This window comes from Erithacus rubecula (genome assembly GCF_903797595.1).
Source record: "Erithacus rubecula genome assembly, chromosome: 4".
Lineage (NCBI taxonomy): Eukaryota > Metazoa > Chordata > Aves > Passeriformes > Muscicapidae > Erithacus > Erithacus rubecula.
This window is the reverse complement of record NC_136686.1, coordinates 30,383,476-30,407,697: the sequence shown is the minus strand read 5'-3', so window position 1 is coordinate 30,407,697 and position 24,222 is coordinate 30,383,476. Positions and strand designations below refer to the sequence as shown.

Here is a 24,222-nt window from a genome sequence, read left to right as displayed (position 1 = left end):
CAGCTGTTGATCACACCTAAGCTAGAAGATCATCAAGATCACACCATATCTTGCAGCTTCTTAAAACACCCAGGCTGGGGATGACGCAGCAGACAGACTGAAGCCATTAAGAGGTAAGATAAAGGACAAGCCTCGAACCATTAAAGATATCCAGGTAAGGCAACTAAAGAGAATCTTTCCAAATAATTCTGAAAGGTGGAGCTGGGTGAGGAGAGATCACAATCACTGTGAATCCTTGAAGCGAACAAAAGACAGATCCAAACCCAGCCTGGTCACCTGCCTGAGATAAACTCTAAAGATGTGGTGACACATTATATCAAGTCCCCTGCTCACTGTCTTTGGAAGGAATCCTATCTGGAGCACATTGGCACACACCTGTTGGTGCCTGAGAAGATGTGTACATGAAAGAATAAGTGTGAATGAAATCAGGGGTTTAGAATAAAATCATCTCCTCTAATAAGGTCTCTCATTCAACTCTGCTGCATTACTTGAGGTTTGTGCAAGAGCAGAGCATTCCAGTTCCTAGCAAGGAGCTGGTGTCAGGAGTCAGTGTGAGCTAAACCCTAAAAGATGCTCTGCAAAAGAAATGGAATATTCACACACAGCTTTGTGAAGGTAGGTGTGTGTGCTCCAAAGTCTGTGGTTAAATTAATTCTTAAAGCTCCTCAGTTTGACACTGCTTTCCTCTCCATAAAGAATGTAACTGAAGGAGGGATAATTTTCTCTCCTCCTCTGCTTCTTTCTTTCTCTACCACCTGTTCCTACATTTGATGTCTTCTGCCATCAAAGACTATACATACTATGTTGAATGAGCAAGCCCTGATGTAGGGCTGTAGTCCTGAGGCAAAGGTGTGCAGGGAATATTAAGATGAATGGAGAGAAATGCTACAGATTATATAAATCCTTCTTTGTCTTAATTTCCCTGTAAACTCTGGCTCTAACTCGTGTGAGCTGTAAGACATCTGTCAGATTGAGCACTGCTTATGGAATATATTTAGTGAGGAAAGAAGGGTTGGGCTAGTGCAGTAACAACAAGCAAAGCCTTCATCTCAGTTGACAGGTAGCTTGTGGCTACTGGCTGGACCCAAAAGCTCATCTTCCTGGGGACACTAGAAGTGACTGCAATTTCATTCTTCCTTCTGTCCTTAAGCACCCCAGGGTGCCTGGGTAACAACAGTATCTGAAGTCCCTCTGCACCTTTCCCTCCACCCCATTTTCACAGAGAAAGTGGAGACACCACCTCAATATGAAATAGTTTCTTTATCCCTCCTGCTCAGCCACAGCCCTGTTGGCTTCAAACACAAGTCCTGCTACGTGAGGCTACAGCTGTAGCTAACACTGGAGCAGTTTGGTGGCTTTATAAAGGAACCAGTGCTTGAAGGTGCCTGGATCTTGCCTGTTCTGCTGCCTGCCCACCGTGTACACTGAGGTGTGCCCAGGTTGGAGGTGGTGGGTGGTTTTCTGGGAGTGGACACCTGCAGGTTTTCATTTGTGTGGTGTGTGCTGGGCTTGGTGTGAAGGCACACCCACTGTGCATGATACAGGTGTGACAGAGAATGTCATGACCCTGTGAGTCAGAACAGTGCTTCCCCACAACTCAGCTCTCAGTGCCCTATGGTGGGTATTGTGGAATAACATGGGAGCTCCACTGCTCTCAGCAGTGCCTTCACTCTGTACCCCACCAGCACTGTGGAATTTGTTGAGCAGCACTTCTGTTGTCACCTACCAGACTTGAGGAGTCTGTAAAGATTCCTAATATTTTCCTCTAAAAGCAGTGACATGGCCATTTTTCTCTCTCTTTCCACAGTGGTTGCCCCAGCCCTTGAACATTTTAGTTGCTCTTCTCCATGCCTTCTCTGACTCCACAATGCCCTCCTGGGAAACAGGGACCAAAACTGCCCACCATATCCCAGAGCTGCGTGAATCTGGGTTTTATATGGCAGCAAAATGGTACAAAGGAAGAGGACTGTACAGTGGCATCCTTCTCCATTCAGGAATCAACACATTCAGCCAGTGCTATCCTTGACCCCTTTTCCCATCCATTCCTTGCATTGGACAAAGGCATTTTCACCAATCACTTTAACTGTGATATTTTCCCAACCTTTCTGTCCTTATAAATGCAACACTAATCAGGGAAACTTTCACAGGGTGTGTGTAAGACAGAGACCCTAACTCCCCATGCTGCAAATATGGGGACAGCTTGGCTCAAAGCTCAGGGTCCCTCCCAAGCAATACACTGAAGGAAGCAGGAGTGGATGCACCTCAAGGAATATGCAGCCACCTCTGGGCAGGAAGCTACAGCAGAAGGGTTTGGTGAATCAGGGAAGTGTAAAGGTGAGGGCTACTGCTAACAGAAGTAGCTTGGGGGAATTTTGAGACAAACTAATTGCAGGAGTTAGCAGTTGTCTCAAGGGGAACCTCTCCTGAAACAATCTTGCAGTGTGTCTATCAGACAGTATCTCTGATGACCTCTCTGAAAGGTCTTCTATGAGGAGCAAGAGTGAAGGAAGAAGGAAGGACTTCCCTGACTCTTTTCCTGAGTGTGAAATGCTAATTATAAGTAACTTTGGATTTTAGTGGAAAAGAACAAAATATCTAAAAATAAAATGTCCCTTCGCAAGAGCCATACTCTGTTTAGAAAAAATGTAGCATTTAGAAACTGCATTTATTCACCAGCATTTGCTAACTGGACCATGGCAGGACTTCAGAGCATCATTTTCCACTCATAATACAGCTTCTAGCACTGTCATGCAGTCTTTTGCCATTTAATTCAACAACTTTCAGGTGGGAAAATGGGAGAAAGGGGAAGTCTCTGCTGTACTGTGCTGACTATGGCTTTGGAAAACCTCCTTGGGCCTGGGTGGCACTGCATTTACCAGTTGGGTGCTCTAAGGGAGATGGCAGTATGTGAGAGCCCCAGGGGGTCCCAGCCAGAAAGGGGAGGGGTTCCCAGCTGGATAAGCACAGCACACATGCTTGTGGCATGACAGGACTGAGGCATCCTGTGCTCAGCTCCTGAGGTATGTCTGGATCAAATGCACGCTGTCTGGGAGGCCAGAATACCCCTCGGAATGATGAAACAGTCTGGAAAACATACCCCTTTTTATCCTGGTACTTTAGCTGAACTCACCACCATAGCAGAGACAAGTAACTTGAGCCTTCTGAGTCTTAGTGTCATCAGCTATAAAAACGGGGTTAATATCAAGCTTACCTACTTTCCAGTGAGTTGCAGCTAATTAGAGTTAGCGTTAGTTAATGTTTGCACAGCCCTGGGATGTGAAAATGATAATATCATGCTAAGTATTACTCCTGGTGCCTAGACACCATGATTCTTCATAACCAGAGCAGTCAATTAAATTAGCTGGATGTGGAGAGATAGAACAGTGAGGAAGACAGAGGAGATACAAAATTAATACTGTATGCATGATGGCCTGCAGCTGCAGAGGGCAGGGAAAGCTCTGTTCTTGCTACTAAGGGAGCCAAGGAGACAGCTCTGTTAGTGTAGGAGTGCAGATGTTCTCCTACAGCTTTGGGCTGCACTGCAGCAGTCTGCTGGCTAAGGAAGAGAAGGGTCAGTTCCTGTCAGATTTATGGGATAGAGGGCTCTCTTTAATCCTCACATGGCTCTTGCTCATAATTGTGTTGAGGATGATGATTTCCTGTGAGGTCTTCAGGAGAAAGCAGAACCATTTCCCAGAGAGTGAAGGTCAACCCTGCCTCATGACAGTCAGCTAGCAGCAGCCCTGGTGGGGAGTAAGGAAGACTCATCACAGGGCAGTACAGGGCAGTGTTTCACCAGTCACAGTGCAGAACAGCACTGGGCACAACACAGCCTGATAGGTACAGTGTCTTGAACAGGGGATCCATTTCACCCATGCCAGCTCTGGGCACAGAACAGATACTCAGGGACTGTGGGAGAAGTAGAATAGAGCAGAGCCATCTCTGTTCCCAGCAAGGCACTGCCCTGAAGGGAAGAGTCATTGGACTTGCTTGAAGCCCAAAAGGGGGAATGAAGAAGTGTGTGATGCCATTTTCCAAACCTGGATTTTGTCCAAGACACTTGGATTAGTACCGTATTTTTTGGTGATTGATCAGGACTGACTACCCATGTCAGGACCACAGCTTGCAACCTTTCAAGAGCCATCCCCAGCCACGCAGAGGTCAGACCCCATGCAGAGGCATGACCCACCAGGAAGGCAGAGGGAGGATTGTCACACTGGATCACCAGTGCTGCTTCTTACAGCTCCCCTGTGCTAACCTACGTATTAGCTGAAGATTTGGCTAGAGCTTCTGGCCAGCTTCCACACTCTGCAATTGCATTCTGCTGCTTTGAAATCCCCCTCCCCACACACATGCACATGCACACCCCATGGTTTAAGAGGACACAGAAGCTGTCACTGCTTTCTGTCCAAAATTCCTGTGCAGTGATGGAGATGGTTTATCCTTCTCTGGAACATTCTCTATTTCAGTGCCACAAGACATGAATTATGCGCCTGGAAAGGTTATAAAAACACTTTAGGACCCTTTGGAAGGAAGATGCAATCTTGAGATGAAAAGTAATATTAAAATGTCACCCGGTTTGACTTCTGGCATGATCAGGTCCTCAGGCTTGGACTAGGGAGAGGTATCCTCGTGATGCTGGGAAAGATTGCTGACACTAAGCATATTCCATTTATGAAGTCATAAAGATGTCTGTACTGGATAACTGATTTAGGATTTTGTTCCTCCTTTCTCCTCCTTTCACTGTCCTGTAGTTTTTCTTCAGCCTCCTCCTCCTCTTCACACTCTGTTCTGCTCCCAAAGAAGCCAAGTATCTCTTGCTGTCAGAATGATTACTCTCCCCATATCAGAATGAATGATTAGTCTTTGTCTAGTTGCCTCCATAATTAAGTGCTGCATGAAAGAATATTTTTATAAGTAACCAAGGCAGCTGCTCCCTCTGGAGCTGTTGGGAGCATGTTACAGCTCTCCATCAGCTTACAGGCAGAGAAGTGGGTGTCCTGCATGGAAATGCATTCACACCCAATCGCTTACACAGGTGCTGCATGCCCAAGCTGTGCTTGTAGCTGGGGCATATACCTCCCCAGCAATGCTGTGTGCACATGATGATCCCTTTGGATTCATTTGTGGGCTGTTCCAGACACCCCACCTGATGTGTGTGTGCACAGCCTCAATCTCCTGCTCCAGGTACCCTGTCCTATGTAGGTTAGTACACTCCTGACCCAGGGCTGAACCTCTGCTTGTCTTTCCATATTTCCATACCTCCAGCTTGTCTTTCTCACCTCCCTGACTCAAAACCATCAGACTAGTCCTTTCCTGTCTGTGTTCCCCCTAGATAAGCTCCATATTAAGAGAAGGCTTTTAAGGGAGGGCTGGGGCAGGGGAAGAGGTAGACAGTGGAGAAGGGATATTAGACAGCAATAAAGTTAAAGAACATCCCACTCTTCCTATAAATATCCCAACAGCTCCTCTGCTTCCTAGCAGCACTAATGAGGCTCAACAGGAGTGATGGAGGGCAACAAAGGAATCACTGATGAACAATCAGAAATGGTGCTTGGCTGCTAATCGGACTAATGAGCTGCTTTGCATAAGAGGAGAGGGAGGAAGATGAGCAGATGGGCTCTTGGAGGGAAGGCCAGTGGCAGCAGGAGCACCACGAGGAGTGCCCTGCAGCATGGCAGCGCTGGCTGCTGTCTTTCTACTCCTTCCTGGCAGGAGGCACTGACCATGAGAGGGCCAGCACTGGGCAGCTCTGCCAGAGTGGCTCAGGCACAACTTTAAGCCTGGTGTGAACCACGACTTATCACAACATGACTCAACCCACATGGCAGCTCTTGTATCATCCTTGTGCATCAGAGAGGTTAATCCAATCATTTTCTGAGGAAACGGAGGACATGTCTTTTGTATACTACTCTTAGAGACATCCAAGTCAGACCAGAGGTGTCAGACTCTGAGTGTTTACCATGGAGGGCTGGATTGATTCTCCACTTCTGAGAGACACCAGCTGACCAGCTCATCAGGCAAATACCCTGGGGATTATTATCCCTATGAAGGCGATTAGCATCTTGTTACCTACTTTTATCCAGTGGGAATGGAGATCCAGTTGTTGGTGAGAAACTCAGGTTTCACAGTGAGTTAGGAGCTGTCTTAGTGAGAAAGGAGGGTACAGGAGAAAGAGCAAGAGACAAATATATACTGCAAAGGAGATATGCTAATCGTGCCTCCATCAGCCATGTGTAGGCAAGCCATAGCCTCATCCCAGCCCACATCAAAATATTGACAAAGATTTTGTGACTTAAGGGACTTAAATGCCTGGTGCATTCCAGCAATGCATGGCAGGTACACAAAGACGATTTTCCAGCTTGAGGACATGACACAGACAAATCATATTTGAGTCATTTTTCCTTGGCACATTAGTACCATTTCCACTATGCTTGCTAACAGGAGACCAGAGAGACTATGATTTCCTGTTTTGCTTCCTACACCTGACTGCTGATCCTTCAGCACTGCTAGGTGAGAGCAGATCTAGCATCTCTGTCATCTTATTTCATACCTTGACCATCTTTCTGAGGCTGTGGGCAACCACACAAGTCATGATCTCTATTGCAATCTAGACAAGCATCTGCTAATAGCTGTCTGAGGTCTGTTAATGTGTTTCCCTTTCACAGAAGCTCCCAGAACAGCCAGAAAATGGTGACGACCTGCAGCAAGAACAGCAGGTTAGAAAGGCTGCAGCATTGCTCTCGTTTGAATTCAGAAGCAGATGCTATAATTTATCTTGCAAATGGAACTGTAGGAATGATTTTCTGCCTCGCCTCCATAATTTGTTGGCACTTTACCTAGGTTCACAGCTGTGGATAGGGTGTCCTCACAGTAGGAGAAGGCACTGAGCTCTCTGCCCACTTAGCTTGTACTGGGAGAGATGATTACGGGCTGGGTGCAGCTCCTCTAGCAAAGAGGAGCTAATGAAAATTCTATTTCCCCTAGGGCAGGCTGTGTGCAAGGCTGCACACTGACTCCCACCCCTGATGCTTCTCCAGTGCAAGGGGCATCTCTAGCATGAGATGGACCCAGAGAACAAGTTCTGTATTCTGCGAAGCCTGTGAGCTACAAAAAGGCAGCAAATAGTCCTTATGCTTCTCAACGTTTCGCAGGGAAAGGGTGTAATGGAAAGGGATAATTAAGTACTGGATAGATGAGAATTACAGTGTCATATTGTCTTGAAGCCAGCCAGTTGGGATGCCCTCAGTGCTGGGCTGGGAGAGATTCCATGCTGTGTGGGTGTTCACACGGGAGCCGTGCTCCACCTCTCCTCAGACCTTTTCCAGCTGCTGCTTTGCTCCTCTAGAGTCCTACATGTTGAACTCCAACCTGTGAACTCCCTAATTTGAGCCCAGGAGGATGTGATACCTATACCTAAGCATGGAGATCTGAGCTGCGAGGTTGATCACTTACAGGCTTTGTGCAGCTTGTAGGATATTCATTCCTGTCACACTTGTCAAGTCTGCATGCCTAGAGACCTGCACTCTGACTTCTTGTGAGGACCCCTCTGTCACTGCAGCCCTCCTGTAGCCTCCCAAGGGCTGCTGGAAATGCTTCTCCAGAACCACCTTCTTGTAGCTCTGCAGAGCTGCATAGAAGTCCCTGAAGATTTTCTCTGCATAAAGAGTACTGCAAGGAAGAGAAGTAAAAAAGACATGCTTGGCTCAAAATCCAATTCCTTTCTTCTGAAATTATCACCCTTATTTTCTGAAGCCTGATCAAGGAAAGAAAACTACCTGTTAATGTGATGTTATCCTTAATGACTGTAGTGACATGAGTCTAGAGAAGGCCATGGATGCATAGATGTAGATACATAAACCCTGTGTGTGCCAAGAGTGTACAAGAGTAATCCATGATAGATTATTGGAGCAGAGCATGAAAACACAATGGACAAAATGCAACATAAGTTCAGCAGTTATGGTTGTCACTGTCAGTGGCATTGGATTAGGTGGGATGACAGAAGGGCTGGAGGCCAGTCTGAAGCACTGAGGAGGGACAAGCATTGCAAGGCATAACTGCAGAGAGTGATGGAGGATGTTGTCTATGGCCATCGGTCTGTCTCTGGTGCTTTCTCTAACGGCTTTGCCAGCTGCAGGTTGGGATTTGCATTTACTGCCAGCTCTTTCCCTGGAGTGAAGAAAGGCTACTGCTCTCCAGGCCAACAATTATGTACATTTTTCCCTTCAGGATCCAGAGGTGCTAAGATTGCTCACTTGGAGCACAGTTTTGTAACCTGTTCCTCTGCTGCTGATCCTGGCATCGAATCTGGGAGCATGGGTACATGTTTTGCCTAGCTATTGGCACACTTCAGTCACCACCTCATATTTCTTTTCCCAAAAGTTAGTCAGAGTCAAAATGAGAAGGAAAAACACCAGACAGACCACCCAATTTTCCCCAGCATGTCCTTTCATAGTCTGATCCTTAAAATACAGGACAGGGTATTTGTAGATGCCCTTAGTGAGTTCAATGGAGCTGACGACTGTAGCTATCTTCCTTCCAGCTGCTAAATGTCCTCCTGCTTCCTCTGTGTAATAGACTATTATGGCTGAAGGATGCTGGGTTAGGGGTTTCTTTATATTTATTTGTGGTTTATTTTTTTTTTTTTTGTGTGTGTGTGTGGTTTATTTGTTGTTTTGCTTTTGGGATTTTTTGGTTTTGTTTGTTTGTTGGTTGTTTTTAAAATTTTGTTTAGTTAGTGCTGTTTCTAGTCGGGGAAGAAAATGTCTTTGCTGACACCATGGTGGGCAGAAGAGCATCTGTCATGTTTCCATGACCATGGAGCTGTTGTGCTGCCTGTATTTCATCCATCCAATTATGCTGGGTCTTGGCGGTTGAGCTGCATCTGCAGAATTCAACTGAACACCTGGAGATATTACCCTGGAGATAGTTATATCATCAGACATCTGGATGGAGGTCAGGAGCTGTAGGTTCAACCACTTCTATCACAAACTTTCATTGCAACTTTAGACAAGGTATTTTAACCTTTTGCAATTCATTCTTTCCTCCCCTCTGCAAAATACAGATACCAAAATCTTTCTCTTACCCACTTGTATTACAAAATGCATAACTGCCTTTCTTTGTGCCCCTGAGCATCGCCATACCACAGACAGATAGTTTTAGAATTACAGCTCATCATTTTTAGAAAGTGATGATCTAATGATGCTCTTTGCAAAAGGGTGAAAGCTATGTTTGGAGTCCTGTTCCAGTTCTTCTCATATCAGTATTTTCTGCATCTCTTCAGTTCCCTCTCCTGTTTCATATTCCTTTTTTTTCCCTTTTGAATTCTTTCATGCTATGCTGCTGTGGTAAAACAGCTGCCATGGAGAACGTCAGCTTTGACATAGATGTGTGTGAGAAATAGGAGGTGGCAGTTGGAAACAAAGTCCTCCTGTCTTGGATGAAAAACTGCAACTTCTTATTCCGAAATCTCCAGTCAAGAACGATTTTAATCCTTAAGTTTCTTTTGACAACTTGGGCCATATTCATACAGCAAAGCAAAAAAAAAACATATTGCATCTAAACCTTCACAGACATTTGGTCTGCAACAGGTACCTACACTTTCCTTGGAGCTCATTCTGTCATCTATGGAGACATCCATTTCCAGGAGCTCTGTAACATCTGAGCACTTGCATGTATCAAGTAGAAAATTTACAAATGCACCCAATTGAGGAAAGGGGGTCTCTGTAATTATCTTTGACTTCACTGGCATACCTAACAGGGAAAGTTCTCTTTCTCTGGTAGATTGCTCCAGCAGAAGTACCACAGGATATGTTGCCATGGAAACAAAACCTTTTCCTTCTTGTATTTTAATGATGTGTTGAAGGTTTTCAGGGCCTTTTCCCTTTTTTTACTCTGCTTGGCCCTTCAGCATTTACTGTGCATCATATGCTGGAAGTGCAACGCACCTATTCTTCAAAACCCAAACAAAAAACAACTCACAAAATTGTTCTTCCATTTAAACTGACTCTTTGCCATCCTACCCTCTTATCCGTTGTCTCTGTCATTTAATGGCTTTCTGTGACAATCTAACTCTGAAGCAGCAATTTGCTTTGTGTGACACAAAGTTCCTTTGCCTGTGCCCAGAAGGTCTCCCCAAGGGCAAGGGAGAAGTCCTGCTGCTGTGGACCTGTCTCACAGATTAAGTTTGTCCCTGCTACACAATGCAGTTGAATGTCTTTTGGGGTATCGGGGGTGAGAAGGAAGGAGGTGTAAGCTTTTCCACTCATGGGAAGAAAGTGATGAAATGTGCTTTCAGAGCAATGATTTTTGTCTCTGCAGATTCAATGCCTTGCAGTCTCCACTGTGAAATCTACAACCACAGCCTGCTTGCTTCATTGCATTGCACTGGGCTGCACTTGCATATTGGAGTCTTGGTTGTTGAATTGTATAACAGATGAAAGAAGAGGTCTAGGAGCAGTCAGGTTCTGAGGAGATGGTCCTCACTGTGCTGTGCAGCTGCCTGTTTCCTTCCATGCCCTACAGTTCACTCTACACAATGTATGTCCCACTGCAACTCATCCCTTGCAGTCCACAGGTGACTCACAGCCTGTGAAAACCTTTTGAAAAGCATAGCAAAAGGTCTTATGTTGGGGGCCATCATGTTACATCCCCTCAGAATTTGTGGGGTGCATTTCAGATAAAATTATTAGCCCCAGTCACAACTTCCCTCCATTCTTTCACTCCAGAAGGACATCTTTGGGTACCTCTGTCCTTATGTGCTAAAGCTGACTACAAAGGATGTAGTCTGTTTGTGTTTTGTTGCTTCTGAGTGTGAGGGAATAACTGTCAGTCCTAGAAGACAAACAGTGTTTTCTAGATTATTAAAAACAAAGGAAAAAGAAAAGTGCAATTTATTTGAATGTAGCAGGGGTTTGGATGGCTCTGAAGGCATCCTCTGACCCTCCAAAAGGACAAGATAGGACATGCAAAAGCATGAGAGAATGCCCAGGTTTACTGCATTTGACAGCCAGGAATAAGAGGAGCTGTATTTCACATTTGAGATACTAAGGCAGGATGACAAGAGTGCAGATAATCAACAACTAATCTTAATGAGTGTTGGGCCTGCTGCAGAAAGAGAAAAGTAAAAGGAAGGGTTTCCTGTGGACCAAACTGTTCCTCTTTGGTAGTTTGGGAACACATGCTCTAAAATCAGTCATCAGCCACCACCACTAACTTCACATAATCTACTGCAATTGCCCCACTCCAGGAGAAGGGTCAGAGGGGAAGATTACGAGACCTCAGTGCGCACTGCTGGAAGGCTTAAGATTGCCAAACACATGGCTTCCTCCCAGGGAGATTAGTCTCTTCTGTTTCCTTTCCTGTGCTCAGGAGTCAGGTTGAGCTGTCTATTTTTTTAGGAGACCCCTAACTTGTGCTAGAAAAAGGTTCTAATGGATTCAGAGTTGGTGGAATTCCCCCAGCATCCATAGAAAATATTCACAAGGCAAGGGTGTGCTTTGGGAGGTGCCTTCCTTCTGGGGAGCAGAACCACAAGATAGAGCTGCTGAAGCAGTGGAAGACTTCTCTCCAGGTCTAAATGATACAGTGTGCTAAAATACACTCTTGTTGAGTTCACAGCGTTACAACAGAATTGTCTACCACCAAGGAAAGTGCTTGAGATTAAACCATTATGCAACTGCACTCCAAACTCATAATTACTTCTAGCATTTCCTTCCAAAGATGCAGGGATGAACAGTGCCTCTTATTTTGTAGCAATTACTGATAACAAATGGTTTAGTTCAAGCTTACTAAAGATACTTTTAGTTGAAGCCTCTATTTTTCCACCGTGGACTGGGACTTAATATTTTTGGCCACAGCCCAAAGAGGTGACATTTCAAAGTATGAATAAAACTAGCAGAAGAACTTTGCAATCGTGCAAAGACAACTAAGATCTACAATTCCTCTAATTCCTTCTGTTGTTTGCTGTTTTTTCTCATGATCTGTACTACCTCCCTTTACTTAAACAGCCAAATAAGGAGCCAAGAGCCATCTTTCTGTTCCAGTCTTATCTAGTGCCTTGCAAGGGAGCTGTTGGGGCCTGTTGATGGGGGATGAGGAGGGGGGCCCTACAAGCAGAGATGAGACTACTGCTGTGATGAGACGTGCAGAAATGGACTGAATAGAACTGGGAGGGTGGTCCTATGGGAAATATAATCATCATACTGGTGCCAGTCACAGTTAGTAGCACTGGGGCTTAAATCCCCATCATCATGGTTATCAGAGCTGGCAGGAAAAGGGAGCAATTTAAGCAGATGGAATATATCTAATCTTCCTAGTAGTTGTATTTGTGCATTGCTGCCATGAGGGCAAATAATCTGGGTATCTAAATCCCTTGTCTACACTTGGAGTGTATCCAAATGGATGTCAAGGTAAACAATCACAAATCCTGGCTTGGACTGTCTGCTCTTGAGGCCTCCAGCAGTGTCACCAGGCTGGGTGGCTGTGGATTATGATCCCTGCCAAATCTACACAGGGCTTACTCTGAATGTGTCCTTTGGAGCAGAGTTCCCTTCTTAACACAGCTTTTAGGAGCCAACCCCTGTGTGCTGGCACCCTAACCAGTTTTCAGCTTTATCTTTCGTGGAAAGGGGCTATGGGACTGATAAAGAGCAAGAATTTGGGACAGATGGGAGAGCGTGGGTGACAAGCTCTCCCATGAGATTTTGTATGCACACCATTTTCCTCAGGGGAGGGCCTGGGCTCTTCAGACAGCAGCAGTGTGAGCCCGTGGGGGTTTGGATGGGCTCCTCTGAGGTACTGACACGCTGTGTGGCTGCTCTCCATGGCTGTCTGGCTTCTAGGGTACAAATCAGCAGAGCTGTGTGGCATGGGGTAGGAAACCAGGCTGCTCTCTGGGTGCAGTGTGACTGCAGTAGTAGCAGACAGTGGATGCCCACCAAGCTAGAGTTCCACTTAGGGATGCATCCTCCAGCCACTGAGCCCAGCTCAGCATTCTCACTCCTTTCATTCCAGAGCCCATAGCTCTCACACTGTTGTGTCATAGGTTAACTGGTTCCTGCTTCCCTACCTGTCCGGAGGCTGCCTCCTATCCTTTCCACAGACCAGCCCCAGCCCACCTTGCTTCTGTATATCCCTCCCAACTCCTTCAGAGCTGCCCACCTGATACATGATATTGGCTGTCTCCTGTCCCCCTGTCACCTTTTTTTTCAAATGTGTCCCCTTTTTTCTTCATTTTCATCAGTGGCAATTCCACTGCTTGGTGTGGCTGCTCCAGCCACCCTCACCTGCCACCCCAAGGGAACAATTGCTCCAGTGCATTATGCAAGTATGCAAACAGCTGGATCCTAGAAGCATTTGCTAAAATTTCTCTTCTGAATGAATCAAAAACTACAAAAAGACTTGCCTAGGGAAGAGTTGACTTATGCCAGTCTTACTGTTGACTTCCACTAGGGATACAGTTATTTTGTCTTCCCATAACTCTGTTATGCATTTGTTTTAAAAATGAAGGATTTTTGGTGGAGGAGACCAAGCTAATTTGGCATGTGGGCCAAGTTTCAGAGAAGATATTGGTATTTCAAAAGTTAATTTTGGAATAGGACTGAAAAATACCAAAAAAATACTAACATGGCTAAAAAAAGTGACCTTGCTGAAAACAAGAAAAATGGGAACATCTTTTCAGAGTGATTAAATAACTCCAAACTGTAAGATAGGTCAGTTTGGAAAGAATGAAAAGGGTCAGTCTGGATCCAGAATAAACTACTTTGCTTAAAATCTGCTTTAAAATATTGCTCTGGGTTGAATCTTATTGAAGGTTATATAAAAATAAATAAATGTCTCCCCAGCTCTACTTTGCACAACAGTAAAAAATGCTAGAGATGGACTTGCAGACTTTTGAATGGAGACAACCCTATTTTTATACAGTACAGAAAGAAAGAGACAGTCATGGCACAGCAGAATGCACAACCTCTAAAGAAAAGAACAGAGGGAAAAAGAAATAGAGTGAGAAAGGATGTGTCCTGTCAGCAAAAAGGAAGCCTCTGCAATATATATTTGTTTTATGGTGATATGTTTTATTAACAACATTTTAACCACTGTTTGGGCTTGTTTAAACACCAGTTTTATACAGATTTAACTAAATCGGTTTGCAAAACAATCGAATTAAGTCAGGCAATATCTGAGAGCACAGGCACCTGTATCATAAGTGTTTATATTGGCTTAGCTTGTGTCAGTAAACCATCCTTCCTTTGCTGCCTGGCTTCTTCCCACAGCAGTCGCTTGATTGCATTGCAGGTGGCTTTGTCTCCCTCTCTCCCTCTGGAATTTGACCCCACCCCCCTGCAGCAGAACAGCTGGGAGCTGGAAGGACAGGTGCAATGAAGGCCTGTATCCCTGGTGGGCTTTTTGAGAGGTGGTTCCTGAGGAGGGCAAACAGGCAGAGGGGATGGCTAGCAGCTTGGAGATGCAGTGCCTGCATCACCTCAGAGATGCAGCTTGCAGCTGACTACAGTGGAGCCCTGGCTCACCCAGTCATGTTAGTTGCAGGATCTCAGAGCCAAGCAAAAAAGTTGTGGTTTGTTTTTTTTTTTCAGAAAGCGAGCAGTGCATGTGAGGATGCCATTTCTTCAAGTTTTGCCCCTCTGCTGGCTCATTCCCTCCTGGCCTAACACATTTTGTCTCTTTGCCTAGGTCACAGTGATATTACTGTTAGCTTCCTTTGCCTCTTCACTGACTACTGAAGCGTGGGCCACAGAGAAGTGTGGAGCAGGGAGCATCCCTTGAAAACCCACCTCTCTTGGTCAACACACCCGAAGTTTTTGTACCTTCCTGAGCTTTACTTGTTGCTAGACCCACATATCAGCAGGTGACAGGTCAGCCTTGCCCCATGGCTGATGCATAGTGGGGAAGAGAGTGGCCAGGGTCTGTGGTGGAGATGTGATTCCCAGTACCTGTCATGGAGGATCAGCTGCCAGGCACTCAGCATGTCTTCTGGTGCATCAGTGAGGGTGCTGCCATGTCCACGTGTTCACAGGTGATGTTGCTGTGTGAAAAAACAGGGAGCAGAGCTTTCCTGCAGGATGACAAGCACACCAGTTAAAAAACACTTGTGTAGGCCTTCAGTGGGGATGCAGGAACATGTGAGCCCCGTGTTGTGACCCTGACAAAGGTAACATTTTTGTAGTGTCAGTTCTGGAGTGGCCAGTTGCAAATACTTCCTGCAGTGCAGGACTGGTGCCCCAGGGATGAGGCAACCCTATTGGTACAGACAGACTGAGGGATGAGATGCTGGAGAGCAGTGCCATGGAAAGGGACCTGGGGGTCCTGGTTGATGGATAATTGAACATGAGCCAGCAGTGCCCTGGCAGCCAGGAGGGCCAGCCCTGTCCTGGGGGCATCAGGAACAGCATCACAGCCGGGCAGGGAATTGTCCTGCTCTGCTCTGAGCTGGGGCAGCCTCACCTCCAGTGCTGGGGGCAGTTTTAAACGCTACAGTAAATGAGATATTAGGAGACCATCCAAATGAAGGCAAAGAAGATGGTGATAGGCCTTGAGAGGAAGGTGTGTGAGGAGTGGCTGAGGTCACTTGTTCTGTTCAGCCTGGAGGAAACTGAGGGGACACCTCACTGCACTTACAGCTTCTTGTGAGGGGAAGAGGAGGGCTAAACACTGATTTATTCCCTATGGTGACCAGTGGCAGGACCCGAGGGAAGGGCCTGAAGTTGTGCCAGGGGAGGTTTAGGTTGGGTATCAGAAAAAGGTTCTTCACAGAGGGTGTTTGGGCACTGGAACAGGCTCCACAGGGCAGCGGTCACAGCACCAGCCTGACAGAGCTCAGGGCGTGTTTGGACAATGCTCTCAGGCACAGGGTGTGACTCTTGGGAATGGGGCAGGCCAGGAGCTGGACTCAAAGACCCTTGTGGGACCCTTCCAACCCAGCTTACTTTGTGACTGTGATGCAACTGGCAGCTGGATCCGCCGGCCCCTGGAGCTCTGCGGGGCCCTGGTGTGAGGCAGGGCAGGCGGGCACTCGGCGGGGCCGCTCCCGGTGCAGAGCGCGGGGCTCACTCCCGGGACAGAGCGCGGGGCCGCTCCCGGTGCAGAGCGCGGGGCTCACTCCAGGGACAGAGCGCGGGGCCGCTCCCGGTGCAGAACGCGGGGCCGCTCCCGGGACAGAGCGCGGGGCCGCTCCCGGGACAGAGCGCGGGGCTGAGGATGGGCTCGCGCGCCTCCCGCTCCCTGAGGGGACTGAGGGGTCTCGCCGGGCCGGCGGGCGCCCCCTGCCGGGCGGCGCTGCGCGGAGCCGTGCCCGCCCCGCTCCGTCCCTTCGGTCCCGCTCCGTCCCTTCGGTCCCGCTCCCGTCCTTTCCGTGCCTCTCCCGTCCCTTCGGTCCCGCTCCCGTCCTTTCCGTGCCGCTCCCGTCCCTTTGGTCATTCCTGCTTCGCGCTTCCCCTGCCCGCGCCTCCCCACTGCGGCCGGCCAAGATGCTTTCTCTCACTAGGCCATCCTTCTCAGTCTGGTACCTATCAAGCTAAATGAGGCATAATTAGGAATAATTATGACGTGACATGGTCTGGAATGAGAGGCAGATGGGGCTTTCCCCAGGACGGATTTCGGGAGCAGAGTGGGGACACGTCGGTGTGCCATGGTTTCCTGCCTGTTGTCACCGGCGCTGGCAGGGGCTGGAGACACTGTCCCAGCCAGCTGGGCGCTGCAGCAAAACCTGGGACAGGGGCTCTGCTGAGAGACACCTGTCTTGGCCACGCTGGCTGCTCGGTAGTGTCTGTATTCTTCTCTGTTAGAAGCAGCAGCACCTGAGTCTGGCCATGTGTGCTGTCCCTCTGACTCCCCTTTCTATGCAATATCAGTAGCATATGGAGTTTTTCTCTAGTAAGTAGGTGGAAGAGGTGGAAGAGATGGAAGAGAGGAGTATTGGCTCTGTGGTACAGGCAGAACCCCTGGTGCTGAATGGTTTTCACCCTTCCTTTGTGTCCCCTCTGAAGGACACTCAGCTGCTCTGTGCCGTAGGGTGGACTGAGCAATGACACAGGAGAGGTCCTGGGTGCTGCTAGGAAGAAGGATGTTTAAGGGAAACATCTTCAGGTCAGATGCTTCTTTGAAAAGGCATAAGGAGGAGGCCCCATGTTTCTGGCACATTTCTTTGCCTTGTTGCCTGTGCAAGGGCAGAAGGGAGTGCAAGTTTAGACTGGAGATGTGGATCCACATGGATGTGCTGTGGAAGGGTAAGACTATGAACAGCCATGCAAGCATTTGTTTCTCATTAAAAACCTATGTCAGCCACAAGAAAATCCAGAACTAAAGGAAGCCATAACCAGTCTCTTTCCCCCTTACATTAATATGAGATGTCAGAAGGCTTCTTCCCCAGCATTTTGTTACTCTCATAACAGAAATCTGGGTACATGCTCCTGAGGAGAGAGCCAAGCCTTAGCACACAGGAGGTGGTGCTGTCAGGGGGTGGATTTCAGCACCAGCTGAGTTCAGCACTGCATTTCTGTGTCTCTGTGGCTGCCTCGCTGTCAGGAGCAGGAGGACAGACCGGGTTGTTGGGAGTCAGCACACGTGGCAATAGAGGAGCACTGTGCTGCTGTCCCCTTCACCTGTCCTCTGCTCTCCAGCTCCCAGCCATGCCCCCGAGGCATACCTGACATACAGAAACTGCTTTTCTTTAACCCCTTTCTGTGTGACCTTGGCTGCAGGGAAAGCATCCAGAGGGACAAGTTTCTTCCCTTCCTGCCGGGGTAAATCTTGTGTGTTGCTGACAGGCATTTTTCACTTAGTCTTTTCTTTCAAGCAGCCATTCTTTAAGCTGTTCCTGCTTCGAGTTACAATAATTATAGATCTGCTGTTTCCAGCAAGCCCCTTTTTTTTTTTTTCTTTTTTTTTTCATCCATACAAAATGAAGGCAAAGCAAGAATTTCCTAAAAGTTTTATGGGAGATGGATAGGTGTACTCAGGAGTAGTCAGGAGCTGCTAACTTATTCTGCTTGGACATATGGTTATCTTATGTCTGTTTCTGTTCTGCTAGTATTGGTGTTGCCTGTGGCATCTCCAGTGCCTGGATTTCAGCCTGCTGACCACTACTCTCACCTCCTTAGGGCAAATTAGTTAGCATTGGCTCTTCTTGTTTGTTACAAGGTGTCTGCAATGTATGGTATGTAAAGAAACAGCCCAGTTCAACAGTGGATTTGCAAAATAATTCCTCCTAAGGATTTGCCTTTGTGCTGTGATAGTGATGGCTGTAGGTTTTTAGTTTTCTGGGGCTTGGAAGCTCTGACTTTACCAAAGTTGATGGGCTCTTCTTTCCTGGCAAGTGGGAATGAAAAGCAGTACTTCTGATTTTTCCTCTGCAGGGAATTTTTAAAATGAACCTGAATAATTACTTCTGGAAAATCAGTCTTGTCATCTCAGAGTTCTTTAAAAGTGTCATACTGTTAACACCTTTTCATGCCAGAGCAGTTGAAATATCTATTATTCTCCTTTCATTTTCAAAACCACTGAAAGGAGGATTTTTCTTAGAATCTCTTGAAACCACTTTTCTAAAATAGCTACTTCTGTTTCTTTTATAGCTAAATATTTTAACACACTGATAGAAAGGGAAGGTGGATTCATCTTGTTCAACTTTACTCATGGAAAAGTTAAACATTTCAGCACAGTTTGTCATTTGGGGTCCTTTTGCAGTCAAGGAGAGAAACATAAATCAATAGCATGATCAAGTGAGGTCATGCTGTAACAGTAAATACCTCCATCTCAGTGAGCACTGAGTGAGTAGTTCTGCCCTCTTCTTGTTTGTTTTGTGATCATGCCCTCTAGATGTTTCTGTTTTTTCCTTTTTTGCAATAGAGGGAAGAACCCAAATGCATAGTTTTGCCCAGATGCCTAATTATGAGAGATCTAAAAGTAATGTCATGAATATTACCTCATAGGCCTTATTAAGGGGAATGAAATATTTATGCCATTTGGACATTTTCAAAAGTGTCCTCACTGGCAAATGCAGTCATCAGTATGCTCCATACCCTGGAGACTCCATGCCCCTTGAGTGTGCATAACTGAGGCTTGGCTACTTCAGGAGATATTGCTTGGCTTCTCAGTGAGATATTGCTCATGAGCATAATGCTGTTGTTCGCTTATACACTGTGACACATGCTGTGTTCACACACACTGATTGTGCTCCCTTTGGGCATCCTAGACAGCACTTTTTCTGTGGTGGCATCTTTCATCATGTCCAGATTTAAGAGCTATCTTTATCAGCAAGACAAACTGGGAAACATTTTATGCTAGAATCATTCTAAGAATAAAAATCTGCTGGCTATCTATGCAAGATGCCTCCTGGGTTTATTGCCTTGTGGGGTCTTCCATCCTTTCTTGGAAGTATAGGTAGACACTTGCTTTGAAGCAGATCAAACTGGAATACTCCTCTGTGCAGCTGATTCATGTAGCCCCACAGGTTATGGACTTGTAGCAGTGTGTGTACCTTAACCTTGCCCAGTGTTGGGTCCTGGAAAGATCTCTAGATCAATGTACTACAATTTGCAGTAAATGAGGCAGAGTGGAGTCAACTCACATGAATGATGGTTATAAAATGGAAACCAACCTCACCTTCTCTGGACTGCTGGATGTCTAAGGGTCAGCAACAGCAATTGAGATACAAATCAGATTCAGAAAAGATATGTGTGGCTAAGGTAATATGATAATGCAAACTACTCCCTTTTCTCTTTTCCATATTTTGGAGCTTACCAGCGGATGCAGAGGCATGGCTCTGGTTGGAAAAGTTGGGAGGAAGCACAGCATTAAGCATTCACTAAGCAGATGATGTAGAGGCTCCTGGTTAGTGGGCATCCCCACAGTGGTTTTGTTCTCTTTTCACCACCCTCAGTCATAGTGGCTGGTAGGATGTGCACCACTAAGGATATTTGATGTTCAGCATGTGGCTGAGTTTTACCCTGAGACCTCAGTTGTCAGGAGTTTAAAGATTAGATGCCACCTCTCTAAGTGAGTGTCAGAATCACCACAAAAATCACTGAGAGGTAAAAGACATAATCCCTGAGGAGCATCTCATTGATCCTCTCATGGTTCCCAAGCAACGTTATACTGCATGACTCTCTGTTTCTTCAGATTAGTTCACTTAGTTACACATCCCTTGGGCTTTTCAGGGGGTAAATTTGTATCCTTGGACGACTCCAAACCAGACCAAACAACATTACTCACTTCAGCAAAGTGCAGGTGTCCCCTGGGTCTGGACAAGAGCTATTTCTGTTGGTCCTGCTGAAACCAGACCAATTCCACTGTTTCCAGTGGAACTGTATGTTGTGCATGGAGATTACTGCTTCTGGCATCTAGCATAGGGTCTAAATGCTGCTGTGCTGGGGAAAGATCTTGAGTTTTTTTCCAACCCACATGATTCCATGATTCTATGATTTATGTCTTCTCCCACATTCAGAGTGTCTATGATCACAGTCCCAGCCAGCTGGTGAATGGGTGTGTTTGCATACCTCACCCTCGAGAATTGTGGACAAATGCTGTGCATATTGCATGACCGATGCTCTCCCAATGAAGCATCCTCCTTTCTCTTTATTTGCTTTATTTCCCTCCTGCTCCACCCTCTCCCTCTTCATGTTTTCTAAAATGTCTCTTGTTTTCTGGTATTCAGTCTTTGAAGATGAAGTGGCTTGTCCTGACTGTGAAGGCATGGAGACAGCAGCCATACTACCAGGATGTGTTCACGGGCATTTTCTCCTAGGAAAACCATTGAGAACAGTTTTTTAATATTTTTGTTTGTTTGTTTAGTTGCATGGGAAGAAATGCAATGAATAGGGACGCTTGCCTGGTATTTAGCATACATAGTCATTTTGGTATGAATTAAGGAGTCAGTTTCAGCTGGTCATTTCTCACATATATGCAAAGCCCTCTGGTGGTCACTGAACATTTTGTTTTCATTTTTAAAATTTTATCCAAATGTATATGGTCATTTGTATGTCTTATTTTGTGTGCGTGTGTTTTTAAGGGGGAATTTTGCAAATGTTGGTGTAACATTTTAAGAATAGTTTTCCCACACATTTTCATCAGTTCTTTCTTAAGAATGGTGTTGTTCAGGTGCTCAATAATGTTTACTTGGAAAATTAGCTTGGCCTGAGAGGTGCCATATTTACTCTGCAGGCAGTGGAAACTGATGAAAGCTATTGCTGTGCAGTTAAAGAAAATCCAGGGAGTGTTTTTGAGTTAGAATTAATTTCAAATGGTAAGGTACTGAAACTTTGTCAAAATCCTTCCTTTTAAACCTCCATCTTAGAACCAAATTTTTATCAGCTCTCTCAGGGTGTCTGAGTATCTGGAGCAGAGCAGAGGAAGTGGTGAAAGGAGGGGAGAGGAATACAGGAAATGCCATGCAGTTCTACTGCATTTTCTAGACGTCACTTTTCCTTCAGCCTTCTCTTCTTAAGCACTTTAGCTGTAGCAGCACCACTGTCTAGCTGATTTCCCCAGGACTCTTAAACTAAAACAAAAAGATTGTCTGTCCTTGGTTAGACCAGAAGGACATCTCTTCTGGTTTCATGCCTCCAAAAGATGTCACGATCAGAAGTCAGTTCCCCTAGGTTAGGCTCACATCTTGCTCTCTTGGTGTGCTTGATCCCTGTAATATCAAGCTAGGGAGCACCTCTCTCTTTGCCTCTGAAAACCAAACCATCTTCATGCTGTTGTCAGGCTTTGACACAACCACAGTTTAAAAGACACAATGGATATCATCTGTGCCTATCCATCTGGAGATCAGGAACTGCTCTGCTTTAAGAAATCATAGAATACAGACAATTATGATGTAAGCACTCCCCTCAAGATGTCTGTCATGCAGGATCTGTCATCTCTGTGTTCCCGACATATTGCAGAAACCTCTGGAAGAAACTACCGTCTTCTGAATGAGTGGGGCTGTGATTTGTGTGCTGGACTGGAGGTGAAAGACAGCAAGCAGTGGAAATCCAAAAAGAAACAATTCCTTTTTTCCTAGCCGAGGAAGAAGGCAGCTGTCCCTTGTGAGGAAGAGGCAAGAGTCAGCTTGGATGAAAAGAAAATCTGACTTACAAGAGGAAAAGAGCAAATACTGCTTGAAAGGGCATTTATGATCTTTTTGGTATTAGTATTACTAAAACCAGTAAGCTTTATTGTGTGTGTGTGTTCATGTGAATACACACCTGGGGATCTTAAAAACCTTTTCCCAGGAGGTTCAGATAAATTTATGCCTTCTTATTTTTGGGAGCAAGGTGGCCATGCAGTCTCTTTGGGGTGCTGGCAGTGAGCTCCTTGCTAGGTGGTTGCAGGATGGAATATGAACAATGCTGGGTGTCCAAGGCTGCAGGCTTGGAGTCAACCTGATGCTCCTGTCTCGTGTTGAGAACTGCAGATTTGGATTGCTTGTTTTCTGGACAGGCACCACCCCAATCTGATTACTGAAATTTTGTCAGTTTACACATAAATGGGTAAAAGAATTATTGGGGTCATTTATGAAATTTCACTCTGGCGGATAGTTTGTATAAATTTCATTATGACATGGGCTGAGTCTTCATCTTGTTGCTAAGTGAAAGCTGTAGGGGTTAGAAGGACACCTGGGAGCCAGGCTGGTCTCAGATCACTGTCTTGATTGTAAGCTAAGTGATTTCTCAGCCATAATTTCTCTCCTGCATTGAATAGCAATAATAGTCATTACCTGCCCTGCCAGGCTGCTGAGACAATTGAATAGTTAATCAATCTGATGGTGGCATGATATTGCAAGGCAAGCAGATCTGGACCTGATCTAGCTTTGGTTGAGAGGTATGGGTTATGCAGTAGATGACATTAGGATCCTGTCTGTGACATAGTGAAAAGTTGATAGACTTGATGGCCCTACAGTGATCCAATAATTTGTATATAGCAAGAGAGTTCCCTTCTTATCACAGGCTTGTTAGTATTTTCACAATGATATGGCTTGGTTTGAATGGATGACATTGCATTTTTTAGTCTCCTAAGCCAGGCCCTGATACATGCTAAGAAAAGGTTTTATTATTTTCCAATCTCAGAGAGAATAACAATCAAATCCCTACAGGACAAAGGATTTAGAAGCACTACAGAGCCGTAGGTAGCCAAGTCAAGCCACTGGACGTCAGGAGAACTCTGAAAGCCTAGATTAAATTGCCTGCTTGCTGAACAGCCCCCCTGAAGAGATGTCACCTTTCACTCAGAGGTGGAAACTTGTTCTCCTCAGTGTGAGCATGCATGTGTGAGAAAGGCAGGCAAGGAGGGGGAAGAACAAGTCCAGTGAAACACTGCAGACTCCTATCAGGAGCTGAGTGCACTGAGTTAAGCAATTTGCAGCCACTGAGATGATCTGTGCTGATTTATGAGGTGCAGAAGAGGCTTGTGCAAGTCCTTTAGCACAGTTATCTGGAATTAGGAGCTACTACTCTACTACTGAGTTTTTCTACTGGAGACTGCAGAAGTACTGTAAATTGCATTCTAAAGGCAAATTGCCTTATATTTGAAGATAGTAGCCTCATCCCAAGAATGTATGTCCCTTTTCCATGACTTAAAACTTACTAATCCAACTCATGAAAAACCTCCATTGTCTCCCTCTCTTCCCCCATAGCCAGGCACAATCTCATTTTCTCACAGTGATGACAAAAGCCTGGTACCCATCTTCAAAGTGTCTCTGTCACCCTTAGCTCTGCTCTCCCAGCTGCTGCAGGGCCAAGAGCTGCTGAACAACTGTAGTGCTGCCAGCCCAGCTCCCTCTGTGTTCAATAAACTGTGCAACAGCCTTAAGCCATTATGCTGTGACTGCTGCTCTTATTGTGTGACATTGAGGTCAACACTTAACTGCATTCACATATGTGTCTCTGTAGGTCAATGCAAATCAGCCCAGGAGGAACTTTGTGACTAACAACATCTGGGACTGGAGGAAAGTGCTACTTTCACCTGGGGTACTGCAAGGAATTGCTCTTTGTAATCTGCTTCCCTCCTTCTGCGGCACAGAACTGGGGCAGGGATGGGGGAGGGCCCTCTTGCAGCTGAGAAGCAACAGAGAATTTGACCTGTATATGTTTCAGGGCAGTCACACTTCTGATGGTTTTCTGACAAAGCTTTTAATTCCTTTTATTGGTGTAATAATTGATCTCCTAACAGTGCAGCCTGAGATGCTGCCAGGCATTTCCAATAGGCTTGGATTAAATAGCATGCAATTCC

The 24,222-nt window shown here is 46.0% G+C and overlaps 1 long non-coding RNA gene across 1 annotated transcript; it reads left to right on the top strand.

Annotated features, from left to right (window-relative positions):
• Nucleotides 1–17,672: 17,672 nt before the first annotated feature.
• LOC306801065 lies at nt 17,673–23,764 on the top strand. The gene is made up of 3 exons (XR_013773968.1): nt 17,673–17,756; nt 23,061–23,224; nt 23,627–23,764. It is a non-coding gene; the product is annotated as an uncharacterized lncRNA (long non-coding RNA).
• Nucleotides 23,765–24,222: the final 458 nt, after the last annotated feature.